The sequence below is a fragment of the Arvicanthis niloticus genome, unplaced genomic scaffold (genome assembly GCF_011762505.2).
Source record: "Arvicanthis niloticus isolate mArvNil1 unplaced genomic scaffold, mArvNil1.pat.X pat_scaffold_812_arrow_ctg1, whole genome shotgun sequence".
In the NCBI taxonomy this organism is placed as follows: domain Eukaryota; kingdom Metazoa; phylum Chordata; class Mammalia; order Rodentia; family Muridae; genus Arvicanthis; species Arvicanthis niloticus.
Window position 1 is genome coordinate 15,690 of NW_023046403.1, and position 15,041 is coordinate 30,730.

A 15,041-nucleotide genomic window follows, 5' to 3' on the forward strand; every position below is an offset into this window, starting at 1 on the left:
ACCCAGAGAACTATTTATATTTCAATCAAATGGTGTTATCAACTATTTAAATGGCTAATCTTCAGTTTCTAATGGCTTCTCTTTGCTTATGGATCACACGATGAAAATATTAGTAATAAAGGGAGAGAAATAACTTTAGTTTACAAATGGATTAATTTTAAAATGCTATTTTATCTTGGAATATTTATTATGAGGCAAAAAAAATCATCATAACCCAACTGATACTTTATAGTGAGACTAATGAGGAAGGCATTGGAGGGCTCTAAATCCTGACCTCATTCCTGTTACATCAATGATGATACTTAGTCCCTTAGGCCCTAACTGCATCTCCTTCTCCTTATGTAGCCTTACCAAATGTATAAGTCATATAGTCTACAGTGTTCAGAATCATACAGATATACCTGACACTGGGAAAATGGAGCTAGGTAAAGATAACAGAACTCTTGGCTGGGCTCACACGTTTAATCCCAGTACTTGGAGGTAGAGACAGGTGGATCTCTGTGAGTTCAAGGCCAGTCTAAGGAAAAGGAAATGCAGTTAGGGCCTAAGGGACTAAGTCTCATCATTGATGTATCATGGGGAAGGACCAGCGCTGGGGCTCCAGCCGTGGCAGTGTGAGCTGAGAGGACTCAGCATGCCCTGTTACACGCTGGGGACGGACGGGAAGCAGAGAGCTCAGTTACAAGGATAAACTGGGTAAACCTTAAGGGGGAAGGGGGGGTTCTGTGATCTACTTTTGCCATCTAGACTTCACCTTAAAAGCTTCTGTACCTGCCAAAACAGTACCAGCAGCTGAGGACCAAGCTTCAAATGTCTCAGAGCAACCTGAAATATCCCTTCTCACAAATGTCTAAAACCACATGTATATAATGAAGGTACTGAACGAGAACATAAAGACGAAAACATTCATTTTTTTCTTATTGAGTAAGCAAAAAAGTATATCTCTTTAAATATTTCAACAATATTAAAGAGGTAGAGAAATTCTCCAGAAAACATTTTAGAAAAATATGAGAAAAATGTGTACAAATTAAGTCATAAAAGTATTATTTACATTTCTGAGAGTGAATGCTTCATCAAGTCCATTCAAGGTTCCATTCCCAGTGGGGGAAAATTTACTCTCTTCAATGCTTACTATCTTTCCTTTAATGTAATCAGAAACAACTATGCAAGTTTGGGGAGTAAACAGAGATTACTGTTCTCCAGCCTACTGAAATTAGTTTCACATTGTTTTGTTAATTTTGTGGTTAAAGAAGGAGGGAAATTCCTTTGTTGGTCATTCTCTCATGGACAGGAGAAAGCTACAGTGACTCTTTAATATAGTGTGTCTAACAGCAAGGAAGAGGATAGGACTATTTCACAGACTGTTCATTATATTTATATATCAAGAGGAAGAAAAAGAGAAACTGAGGATGCAAACAAAAGTAGCAATGAATAAAAGAATCTCCACTACACACACACACACACACACACACACACACACACATAAATGTCACTATGACTTTATTGAGGTTATATTATCTTTGTGAAATTCCTCTTTACTGTAGCCTGTTCCCTCTTCCCTTTTGTTCCCTTCACCTACAGCCTGGAATGCTAATGAATAGGAAATAGGAAACAAAGAGATTTGGGGGAGGGGGAGTCACAAAAGACAAACAAATATCAACAACAGCTTCTAATCAATGCCACTGAAGTAAATTTACATTTAACTATGGCTATTGTTTGTGCTACAAATATGAAAGTATAAATACCAGTGTCCTGGGGTCCATACATGGTAGAGTATCCTAACTTTGATAGATAAGTGTCAATTCAATGGAGAGCTCCTCTGCACCCTGGACCATGTGACTTACTTGACTTTGCTGGCTATGTGTCTATTTTCCCTAACAAAGACTATTAGTTCTCTGAAGACAATGGGCAGTTCTATGTTGTCCATCACCACATGCTAATTACCCAGCCTTTAACTGACATAGGACAGAAACTCAATCACTTAACAAATGAGTCTGTACAATACACTCAAGATAATTTCTATTTAAAACAGAGAAGTGGCATATAAGATGACACTCAAGATCATTTCTATTTGATTTAAAACAGACAAGAAGCATGTAAGATGACTCAATAGTTAAAAGCTCTTGTTGCTCTTCCAAAGGTCCATAATTCAGTTTCCAGCACTCATGTCAGTTGGCTCAAAACTGTCTAAAACAAGAGCTCCAGGGAACCCAATATGCATCTTCTGAACTCTGTAAGCACCCACATCCACATGCACGGATACACAAACATATACATTAATAATAATAATAAAACTTGTTTAAAAGTTTGGTTTTTTTGTTTTTTGTTTTTTGGAGACAGGATTTCTCTGTGTAGCCCTGGCTGTCCTGGAACTCACTCTGTAGACCAGGCTGGCCTCGAACTCAGAAATCCGCCTGCCTTTGCCTCCCAAATGCTGGGATTAAAGGCGTGTGCCACCACTGCCCGGCTGTTTAAAAGTTTTTAATCATATATATGTGTGTGTCTGTTTCTGCATGTGAATGTAGGTGCCCATGGAGGCCAGCGGCACTGGATCCCTACAACTGAAATTATAAACAGCTGGACGCTGCTTGATGTGGGTGTTGGAAATCAAACCTCAGTCCTCTGAAAGAGCAATACATGCTGCTGAGCCATTCCTCCGGCCCTAATAATAAATCTTCAAAATATACCTTGAAGGTAAAATAAAAATAATATAGTCCATAGAAATGAATAAGAGAAAAAGAAGAATGACTGGGGAAGAGGAGAGGAATGACCAGTAACTAAACAGAAGTGCAAGGTTAAATATAACTCAGAAGCCGATGATCCACAAGAAATAAACATTAAGAATAAGATCAATCTGCTGGGCAGTGGTGGCAAATCTTAGTGCTCAAGAGGCAGAAGCAGACAGATCTCTGTGAGTTTGAGGCAAGCCTGGTCCAAGAGTGAGTTCTAGGACAGCTAAGGCTTCACAGAGAAACCCCTGTATAGAAAATCCCCCAAAAAAGAAGAAAGAAGAAAAGAGGAAGAAGAAGAGGGAGGGAGGAGGGGAAAAGAAGAGAAGAAGGAAGAGAAGGAAAAGAAGGAGAAGAGAAGAAAAACTAGAAAATGCTATCTTGTGGGCATGATCTCATGCAGAAGTAGCTGCCAGCAGCGGGCTTCCAGGAAATGGGCCTGCTGTCAACAGTCAACCGGGAGCTGTGGAGGGTCCTATGTGGTCCTACCCCATCCTGCTACAGTGCGATCTACTGATAGATTCAATGGGTGGCAAACATCGTGATCAGCACTGATGAGCTCAACATGTTCCATTAATACCAAGCCATGGTCACACAGCCCTGGTGTGCTAGTTTGTTTTTATCAACTTGATACAAGTTAAAATCATCTAGGAAGAAGAAATCTCAATTAAGAGATTGCCTCCATTAGACTGCCTACATTCTGTGAATTTTATTAACTAATTCTTGATGTAGTGATGCTGAGCCCATGTGGGCAGTGACACCCTGGGCAGATGGTCGTGGGCTGTATAGTAAGCCATGGAGATCAACCATCCTTCCATAGCCTCTGCCTCAGTTCCTGCCCTCATTGCTCTCCATGGTGGACTGTAAGCTGTATGAAATAAACCCTTTCCTCCTCATGTTGCTTGTGGTCAAGGTGTTTATCATAGCAACTGAAAGTAACCTAAGATACCTGGCTTTAAACTCAGTGTGCTACAAAAACAAAACAACAACAACAAAAATTGACTGTGAGTAAAGGACTTGGGAGTCAGGTAAAAGAGAGGAAAACAAGAGAGACGGTGGCAGTAATCAAAATGTACAGTATGTATTATGGAACTGTTAAAATAGCAGACTTCAAAAATGACTGTAGTGACAAGCCAGGATGTTAATGCACTATCAAAATTCTAGGCTAGATTGGGGTGCTTGAAAGCTACAGCATGGTAAGAGCAAAGGAAAAGAGAAACAGCCCTGGATAAGCAAAGAGCAGTCTACAAGAACCTTCTAGAAGCCACCTCCCAGAGATGAAAGTCTTCCTCTACCATGTGCTGAAGGCTTGATTTACCAGTGTTCATTACTGGGGTGACTGAGAAAGGAGTCAGTACATCAGGAGGTTCTGGCTGAAATCTGTGATTTAATCCCCAAACCACAATGTGACGGCACTGCTGAGAAGTGGACTGAGAGGTAGACTCTCAGTAGAGGACGTAGATCACTGGGGACACAATCTGAAATAAACACCTTGTCCTCACTCATATCTGCCTTCCTGGTGGCAAGGATGCTCTGCCTCACTAAACATTAAAAGCATTGGAATCATCTAACCATAAAATGTAATCTCCCAAACTATAATTCTAAATAAATCTTTTCCTACTTTAGTACTGTTTATCTTGGGTATTTGGTCACAACCATAAGACCAAACCTATCTTGAAACAATAAAAAATAACTGTAAATTCTGTATTGTCACTGTAAATCCTTAACTTTAAAAAAAAAGAGAGAGAGAGAGAGAGAACAGGCACTCAGAACTATCTACAGTGTTCTTATGAAAAGAAAAGTAATAATGGGAACTTTTTCTTCAACCTTTTTCAACTGTGACTCCATTTTTAGGCACTCTTCCTTCTTCTGCTCAAGAGCAATTTCTAGGGTCTTGAGCCGTGAGTCCTTTTTTAGTCCTGAGGAAGCCAGGGAAGAAGCATGCTCTTTGAGATCCAAGAGAGAAGTCTAAAAGAAGCAAGACATATTTAGAATAAATACTGTGAAATAAAATGTGGATTTAATTTTTTAAACTTATATTCATAGTATTTGGAAGTTTCCATTTCAAGAGTATCCATGAACTATAAAATTTTCAGATATTAATGAAAATCAGGTTGATCCTCAGTACTAACTGAACAATACCATAAAGGGTCCTAAAAATGACTAGGGATGAAACTCAGGTGAAGAGTTAGCCTGGCAAGCATCAAGTCCTAGTTCAATCTCCAGGAACACATAAACCAGGCACAGAACACACCTGTAACTGCAGAACTCAGGAGGTAGAGGCAGGAGGATCAGAAGTTGAAGGCTAGCCTGAATTACAGGAAGCCTTGTCTCAAAAACAGAACAAGAATTCTAACCCTCTGTACTTATTCTCACAAGATAAAAGGACACAGAGCTTTAAGAATATAAGTAGCCAAATTTAGGAACTACATAGATTTGAACGTGCGTGTTTCCCCTCTCTTAGCAGGAAATTCTTGTAGAAACTTACTTCTACAAACTTTCCGACAGTTATTAGACAGACCTATTGGATTAGTTATTACATAACATTCAACTTTGTAGCTACTTAAGTGATACTAACAGGATTATTCAGAAATAAGAACAAAACTCATGAAGTGAACCAAGTTATAGGCTGTTATGTTTCTAACAGTGGTTCTGGTTAGATTTCCTCCTCTTGTGTCACGTTTCTTACTATCAGCAGTGTTTCTCCAAGTGTAACTGGGCTTTAGCCACTCTAGGCTTTGCATAAGCATCAGGAGCCCATAAAAACCAACTCTTAGCATACAGAACAAGGTAGTAAAGGAGTAAGAAATAAATGAGCCAATCTTCTGTAGCCCTCACAGCTTCCTGAGCATCTGAAACTCCTGCCACAGGATACTAAGAAAATCTTTTTTGCATGTCTGCACTGTGCAGACGGCAACAGATACACATAATGCAACGACTAATTTGGTAATCCTAACCTCCTTCTCTGAGAGGTCTCCTTGCAATAGGCTGACTTTTTCTTTCAAGTCTTTAAGATCTTTTTGTAGGTATCAATCTCCTCTTGCTTCTCTCGCTCATCTCTGTCCCGCTGCTCCTTTAAACGTTCAATTGTCCGCTCCTAAAAAGAAAGTACACCGAGAAATAAGAATACTTCCATTTGTACTTACATTATATAACATACTCTGCTTCTTTTGACAAACTCAACACTTCTATCATCTATTAAAAAGACAATGGTAAAGTACTTCAAGAATTCAGTTTTCAAAGAACTAATTTTTCCTATTACTACCAGTAATTTCCAACTTTGTTTATTTTTAAATATCAAGAGTCGGTTTCCAGTCATTGTAAATATCATTAGATAGCACTAACGCATTCTCTTGAAATATTCCCATTAAAATTCAATTTCTAAGTAACTAGAAACTTATGTGTATGTGTATAACAAACACATATTTCTCCACTATAATAATACTGACACAGACTACCTACAAAACAATAGGAATTACGCGTAACTCATATATCAAAAGTAGGGGGAGCTATGATACACTGACCCTACATAAGAGGACAGAGAAGTGATAGAAAAATTAAAACTTCTGCTTAGGTGCTCAGGAAGCGTGAAGGCTAAAGCAATTTAAGTATATTTCTGGGTAATGTTTCTAAACATACTCAGAGAACATGCATTCATTCTAGCAAGCAGATCAAAGCATTCTAAGTCCAAAACACCTAACAAATGTTTCTCTATGCCTCTAAAAAGAATCCAGTTAAATATCTCAAAGAAAGTACAGCATCATGTGATAATCTTTTAATCCTAACACTTGGGACCTGGAGATAGGAGGATCAAGAGTTAGAGACTACCCTGAGTATAAGGGCTAGTCTTAGTTGCCAACTTGACTATATCTGGAATTAACTAAAACCCAAATGGCTGGGCACATCTGGCTCTCTTTTCCTACTTGTTCTCACTCTCACTAGCAAGTCCATTTCTTCTTCTTCAGGATTCTGGCATTTACTGAAGACCAGCTCAAACCTCCAGCATTATGGACTGATAACTATAGGATTCTAGAACTTTCCATTGGTAGACCCTCATTGTTAAACTAGCTGGACCACAGCCTGTAAGCCATTCTAATAAAACCTTATTATATAGATGGATGATAGACAGACAGACAGACAAACAGACAGATGAATGATAGATTTATTCTATCACTTGTTCCTCTACAGAATCCTGGCTAATACACTGAGTTACACAGCAAGCCTGAGGCTAGTGTAAGCCACATGAGACCTCATCACAAAACAATACCTCCTCCAAAAAGAACAACAAAAAACAAACAAAAACACCATAAGGAGATTCTCTAAAATATGTTCTCACCACTTTTTCATCCAACCGTTCCTTATAAAGTCAAGTATGCTCATAAAGGTAAAACAAAGTAATATAAGTCAAGGGGCTAGAGAGATGGCTCAGTGGTTAAGAGCTGGCTGCTCTTCCAGAGGACTCAGGTTCAATTCCCAGTTCCCACCTGGCAACTCACAACTGTCGGTAACTCCAATCCAGGAGATCCCTTTCTGGCCTTTGGGGACACAAGGCACACATGTGATGCTCAGACGTAGATAGAAGCGAAAATTAAAATTATTTTTGGAGTAAGCCAAGACTAGAAAATTAGCAAGGTTGTAATATTCATAAATAAAATCTATGAATATGTCATGTGGTGGGAAGGTAACAGAGAAGAGCTTGGTCTGGAATAACATCCTGATGATCAATGTCAAATATCCTGCACATCTAGCTAATCAAATAATGAATTTTCATTTCCTTTAGAAAGCATAAAAGTAGGGAACACATGCTGGCTCTTTAGGAAATGTGGCTATGGTCTTTAAGTGCATGACCAATCTTGCTTAGAAGTTGGTGCTAACATCTAAGAGTAATTAGATTGTCTTTCCATTTTATACTTCGCACATCAGCAGCAAAGAAGCTTCTGTGAAAGGATTTCCTCTAAGTTTATAGTCAATTTTAGGATAACGAGAAAGCAGAACACCAAGTCTGGGATGAGTCAGGCTGGTCACTTACTTTATCTGCAAGAGCCTCCTCCAGTGTTGTCAGAGCTGTGTCCGTGTTAGTCGTGTCCGCCTGCAGAGACTTCACTCGCTCTTTCAAGCTGCTCATCTGCTTCTCTTTATCTCTTAGTTGTTCCTGAAGATTTTCTATCTAAATATACATATACGTTTAAGAAAAAAAACATTAAAAAGGGTAGAAATAGGCACAATAAAAATTATTTAAGACATAAAAAAAAATTATGATGTGTGTATGTGTTTTCTGTAGAAATAATTTAAACCTAATTGTTTCAAAATTATATGCTAAACCTTACTGTAGCCAGAATTTTGTACCACCACAGAGAAAAAGACAAACACCCTGTGAACATATATACAGATAGGCAAATCCCTAGGTAAGTTTTGAGGCACAAAGTTCCAATGTGAAGTCAAAATGCTGAGAGGGACTGCAGTGGATCCATATGAAACGGAATTACTTCTAAGATGCCACTGTGTACAACAACTGAAGGACAACGAACACAGCAATCACAGAAAACCAAGTCACTTGTAGAAAGGAAAAACTCCTTCTGTTAAGTGTTTGGATTTTTAAAACACCCTTTATCTAAACAACAAGTATTTTCAATGAAACTTCTTGCTGTGTTCATTTCTCCTCACATACTTAAATGCATTCATTTACTCAAAAGAATTATTTTTCCTCTCCTAGCACTAACTAGACCCGGCCCTTGGCTTACAAAGTCAGACAAGACTAGACACATTCAGAGTCCTATGTCAGTAGACAACTACTAATTTCACTATAATATGCCAGGTACTAGGAATACTAAGAAAAATGAAGAGGCCTACTTTTACTACATGACATGAGAAGAGAGAAGGAGTGTCCCATTATGAAGTTGAAACTATGCAAAAGATAGACTTACTGGCCTACTGAGGAATAGACTTTGAATTTCAGAGAGATTGGAATGCATAGAGGTTTCAATCCTAGAAATAGGCTGTCAACTTTAAATAATTTTCATGGCTGTGGAAATGAAATTTAAGCAACCTTCCATACAGACTTGGTAAATAATTCTGGGATTCTATTTGCTTAGGTAAGAGATTATACGAACTAAAGATTAAGACAAACCAAGAATGGTAGTGCACACCTATAATCTCAGCACTTTGGGAGAAAGAGACAAGAGAAGCAAGACTCTTTGACCAAGATGGCTGCTGGCTGGCTGGATGGATGGATGGATGATGGCTAACACAGATGGAAATAAAGCAGATATAAAATGTGGCAAAGTATATTTATGATCAGTGTGCTTGAGGTCTAAATGCTTTCTGGACTTACTTGTCCCATTTTCTCCAAGATTTGGGTGTTTTTTTTCCATTATTTTCATTAAGGAAGATTTCTATGCTTCTAGCTCTTCTCCCTCAGGTATATCAATGAGCAAGATATCTGGTATTTACATTTGCTCTTCATGATTTCGTACTTGTACTTCTCTTTTATTAGTTAAATTATTACAAATTATTGACTATAAATCATTATAGTTGATTATTAAAGGCATAAAACTAAGGAGTATTACTCTAAACGACAGATACACCAAGTAAGATTTAAGCAAATACATTAAATCAATGAAAGTCTTTATAGAAAGTACTCTACATACTAGGAGGACATGGAATGATATATTTCAGTCCTCAAGAAAATAACTACCAACCAAGATTATTGCACTTGGATGAGGCTTAAGGAATCCTACACTCAGAAGAGAAGTTAGTAAACACCATCATTGGGAACACAGGCAGTGATGGCACGGATTCTCTGAGTCCAAGGTCAGCCTGGTCTCCAGAGCTAGTTCCAGGACAGCCAAGGCTGGGAAAACAAAACAAAACAAAACTAAGCATGAATTCTTACTAGAAAAATAGATAGGTCAATGAGAAATAATAAAGAAATATTATCAACACAGTAAATCATCACATTTATAAGACAAAAAATGAGCAAAAATAAATGAACAAAGTGCTCATTTTCAAAGCTATAAGAAAACTGGAATGAGATATAATAATTTTATATGCACCAAGGGTTGAAAGAGCACCAAATTTTATTTAAAACAAATAAACAAAACAACCTACTAGACAAAAAAGATTTAGGCCCAATATAATAATAGTTAGTGACATAGCATGAATAAATTTGTAGAACTAGAAAAAAGTACCAAACTTTATATAAGAGCAAACAAAAAATAATCTTTAAGTAGCCAAGAAAATCTAAGCAAAAATGCAATACTGGAGGCAATATTGAGGCCACTGTAACAAAAGGAACATGGTACTGGGCATTTTGGGGGTGCAGGGCAGACATGAACCAGATAAACACAAGTAGGACTCATCAAAGTATTTTTTTTTAACTGAGTCTCAATCTCAATGAAAGGTGTTTAAAAAAAGTGGATATCCTCATATAGGAGACTAACACTAGACCCTTATCTTAGTTTACAAAACAAACCAAAAAAAGATGTTGAGAATTTTGTTTCTTTAAAAAACAAACAAAAAACCACAAACAAACAGAAATGTAAGAATATGTTTTCATTTTAATCCTAGTTGGAGGATATGGGGCTGCCTCAGATTGTCCACAGCAGCTGACCATGATTTGCCTGGTGCTCTAGCAGGAGCATGATCTTGTCAGCTGCAAATAATTTCTGCAACTGTGTGACCTTTGGAAATCTGGGGATTGTTCAGAGGGTCTATAATGCTAGGACCCGAGAGGTCAGCTGTTGGGTTGTTGCTGTTGGTCACTGTTTGTTAAACAGTCATGCACAAAGAAGAAACAACAACAGGACATTAGATATCCAGTCAGCGGAAGATCAAACTTGCCCCAAGGACTCGAGATCCCTAAAAGCAGGAAGTTGTCTGAGGATAATGTCACTTTCTTTCCTGTTTTTTTCTCCTATCTCATGTTGGGGTTGCAATGGCAGGGAAAAGATGGAGAAGAGTAGAAGGGAAAAAAACTCACAGACCAGCCAGACACCAGCTACAAGGACAAGACACTTTAAGATCTAAAATTCAATTTGAAGCTAGAGGAAGGCCAAGGGAACACTTAAGAATACTGACACAGGCAGATTTCCTAGATAAGACTTCAGCTATCTCAAAAACTCAAGAGTTAAAGAAAACCTCTCAAGGATGAGAAAATCTGAAAGACATGAAAGAAGAAATAGAAATAGTCAATATTGTTAAAAAAAATCATTTAGTTATCAGGTAAAAAAAACTTACTACAGTTAGAATGGTTCTTATTTTTTTTAAGTTAACAGAATTTGAGGGAAGTGAAGCCCTTATACACTGTTAGGAGCATAAGTTGATAATCCCAGTGTACAATACAATATAGAAGCTCCTCCAAACATTAAAGACAGAACTACTATATCATTTTCCCATCTCTGAGTATTTAATCAGAAAATGAAATCAGCACACAAAAGAGATACTTCCAAGTTTGCTGTAAAATTCACAATAGCCAAGTGTGGAATCAGCCTAAGTGCCAGGCAATAGGTGAAACGTGGTATGTAAACAACATTATCACTCACCCATGACGAGCAAGATCCTGTGACTTCTAGGAAAATGAAAGGATGTGGAAGTCAAGGGAAATAACTGAAAGTCCTATGTGTGTGCTAAGGACCTGAAGCCAGAAAAACGTGCTATTATGGACCAGGAAGGGGTCAAGGGGGGCTAGGGAGCAGGTATAAAGGTGGGCAGACATTATCAGTACACTGGGGGTTTTTGTGGTGTGGTACCATTAGAATAATCTCTTCTGCAGCTTTAGAGATACAAAGATGGTAGTTTTTATTAATAAATATGAAGACTAAAGAAGTGACAAAGATGATAGCCTACCACTTTTTCATGGTTTTGCTTTCTACTCTTTATTTCTAGTTACCTGGAATTAAATGAAATATTAGGAAAAATATTAGATAAAATATTCTAGAAGAAAAGCAACTATTCAGCCAGGTATGGTGGCAGTATATAGCTGGGATTTCAGAAAGCTGAGGCAGGAGGATCATGAGTTCAAAGCCAGTCTGAACTCCAAATACACACTCTAGGAAGAGTTGGTTAGAAACTTTCAGTTGCATACTGTTCCAAGTAGTATGAGTAACTCTCATGCAGCCCTGTCTGGAACATGAATCATCCATCTGTCTAACATATCCACACTACAGGACCGATCCAGACAAACTGCTGTAGAAGGTGGACCACTTTATAATCCTGTGTTGATTTTTTTACACTTAATTTATTTATTATGTAGGTATCTGGGTACACTCATGCCATGGTCTAACTATGGAGGACAGAAGACAGCTTGCTAGATTAAGTTTTTTCCTTCTACCATATGGGTTCCAGAGATCCAACTCCAGTTGTCAGGTTTAGTGGCAAGCCTCCTTGGTCCCCATGGACTTTTTATGTATACTCTACCTGTTACAAACAAAACTCAGTAAGTACCTATTTAAGCATGCATCCAATTTAGGCTTGAGAAAAATTTTGTAATAATCTATTGAACAAGCATTTATTCTAAAGAGAAAGTCTAATACAAGTGAATTAAAATACAAATATTTTTAAATTAGTTACTCTAAGAAAATATATTCCTTAAAACGCCATTCTAATCATCACATTTATTGATTTAGAAATAAAATATTATATTATGCAAGGATGTCTTCTCTCTACCTGGTTTTTATTTTATAATGAAAAAAAACTAATATCAGAGGAAAACTAAAACTAAATGCAATGCTCTATGAGGAACTCGCCGACTCTACGCACCAATCATACACTGCCTTGGATTTACTTACATCCTTTATTTTGGTTTTTATCAGCATTGCACAGTTGTCAGGAGCTATCATGTTTCACTGAGTGACTTGTGAGTGGATATAAACCCACATAAGTCTAGTCAAGTGAAACTGAGCACTCTGCCTTGGAAGCCCTAATCCCCAACAAGGAAAGACTTCCTCTACCAAAGAAATACCAAAGCACTTCCTGCAATCACCGGGACCACTTGAGCAATTGCTTTGACAATACCTTCACAAGCTATTTCAAGCAGAATTAAATTTATTAAAATGAAGCCAATCAATCAGAAAGGCCTTGACCTTCATTTTTTTGCAAATACTTTCCAGATTCAATTCCCAGCACCCACATGGCAACTCAAAGCTGTCTGTAACTGCAGTTCCAGGGAATCCAATGCCCTCTTCTGGCCTCCACAGTTAGTTACCATGTATGCATGTGGTGTGCAAACGTAGAGGCAGTCAAACATTTATACATACAAAATAATAGAAATATCTTTTTAAAACTTTATATAGCTTATCATACTAAAATTGCTAGAAGATGAAGCCTTTAAGGCAGCAGCAGCGGTGAGACTGCTCAGTGCCTATCATGTGTATGAAGCAGTGCTTTCAGTTTCCTTAATAGCTACACAGAAAAAAATGCAGATTTTTTTAAATAATTAAATCAACAACCTAGGCTTAATCTCCAAAAGGAAACCTTCATTTTATTATTTATAACACTAACAAAGTCAGTGAAAGAGCCAAAGCCAAAGGAGACTGGCTAAAGTAAACACAGTCCACCAGGGGAAAGGCATTATCACAGCTCATGTTCTCAAAAGCTAAGATGCAGAAATGGGTTTGTTATTTACTGCTGTATTAAAAAAGAACATTTACTAGAGATATGACCAATATTTTCCCAATTTAAAATCAAAGCTTAGGAGCTGGAAGTGGCTCTGAGGTTGAGAGCCCTTTCTGCCCTTGCAGAGGACCTGAGATCAGTTACCAACGTCCATGGAAGACAGCTCACAACCACAACATATGAGCTCCAGGGGACCCTACACTGTCTTCTAGACTCCACTAGCACCTGCATTTACACATTCAGATTTCAACACACAGACAATACACACAATTAAAAAGAAAATCAAATCTTAAAACTTATTTTTATATCTTTTTTCTTTACTTTTGTCACATTTTCAAATACCCAGGATACTCATAGTTTTATTGATAATAGTAAAAGAAAAGAAGTGCTATGTTATCCAAGACATCTTAGGTAAGAGTCTGCCATCACACGCACTCAATAACATAAAGTGGGAAGCGAGAGATGTTCACCAAGGAGGTGTTTGTGCAAAGGCCTGGCTGGCAACCTAAATTTGACCTACAAATGCCACAAGGTGGCAAGAATGAACTCAATCCCTGGAACTGTCCTCCAAGCTTCAAAGTAGTGCCATGGCACTATTACTATTAACACACAAATTACTAATTTCATAGAAACCTCAAAGGATTTCTACAAGGCATCTAAAACTGCCCTTTATTTAACCTATTCCCATCACAGGCTTATTCTTGAGACATTAATAAATTTATCTGTCAATTAAGGAGTTTTCTGTAATACCAAAGAAAAGATGAGAGACAGCAAATGAATTCAAACAATCACAAATTTTGAGACTTATTTGATTAGAGAGTGTAGGAAATGTTGATAAGGTACTTTTTTTGTTTAAAATAGAAATTTCAGTTCATCTACCCAAGGCAAAATAAGCAAGCAATCAAAGTAAGCAGAAGGGATCCCTAGTACATGTGTGCAAACAATCTCCAGAAGACAATGGCATGCATCAAGCAAGCTGTACAAATTTAACAAGGTAGCTCAGATCCAAATATTCACCTTTTTTCAAGGTCACTGATTTGTTTTAAAGATACTCTATCATAAAACTTCTTTAAGGGAAAACTCTAGTAAGCAGGAGCCCAATACCAATCACACCTGAACCCTGGCCATCTGTTATTGCCTGCTGTATTCTCTGAGCACAGGGTTATAGTAAGATATTCACATATCAATATTCCACAAAATCTGGAAGACTTGGAGTATGCAATGCAGCCCAGGAGAACCAGGACAGTTCAGTCCAGGGGCTAACCTGTCTGTCTACTACCATAGCCATCAATCACTGTGTCAGAATACCAATCCCAGTATACCTTCCCAGAGAACTCAAATGTCTACCATCCCTGCTCATGGCTACTTCTTTCTTGGATACTGTTAGCAAGTTAACAATAAACTAAGAAAATGTCAACCATTGTAAATCTATCATTTCAACAGAAATGAACTTTAGGTTGAAATGAACCTTGAGGTAACAGCTATAGACATGTTACCTTCTCTATAGTACATATAGTACAAAGAACCTTTTTTTCTGAACTTGAAGATAATTCAGCCTTTTTATTTGCAGAGGATTGTGTCTCGTGTTTTCACTTTACATTCATTTCTTCTCATTTACTTTTTGTAATTGTAATACTTGCAAACACTCTAAATATTGATAATTTTGTTAGTGCACACTAATCTAATTGTTTTAAAAATCTA

At 37.6% G+C, this 15,041-nt stretch overlaps 1 pseudogene across 1 annotated transcript in view; it reads right to left on the reverse strand.

The window, feature by feature from the left end:
* LOC117702469 (ELKS/Rab6-interacting/CAST family member 1-like) overlaps positions 1-15,041 on the reverse strand; it is a 40,902-nt pseudogene that overhangs the window by 601 nt on the left and 25,260 nt on the right. Inside the window, exons 5-7 of the transcript XR_013108337.1 lie at positions 7,759-7,896; positions 5,687-5,826; positions 4,557-4,697 (exon numbers count right to left, since the gene is read on the reverse strand). The product of XR_013108337.1 is annotated as an ELKS/Rab6-interacting/CAST family member 1-like (transcript). The remainder of the gene's footprint in view (positions 1-4,556; positions 4,698-5,686; positions 5,827-7,758; positions 7,897-15,041) is intronic.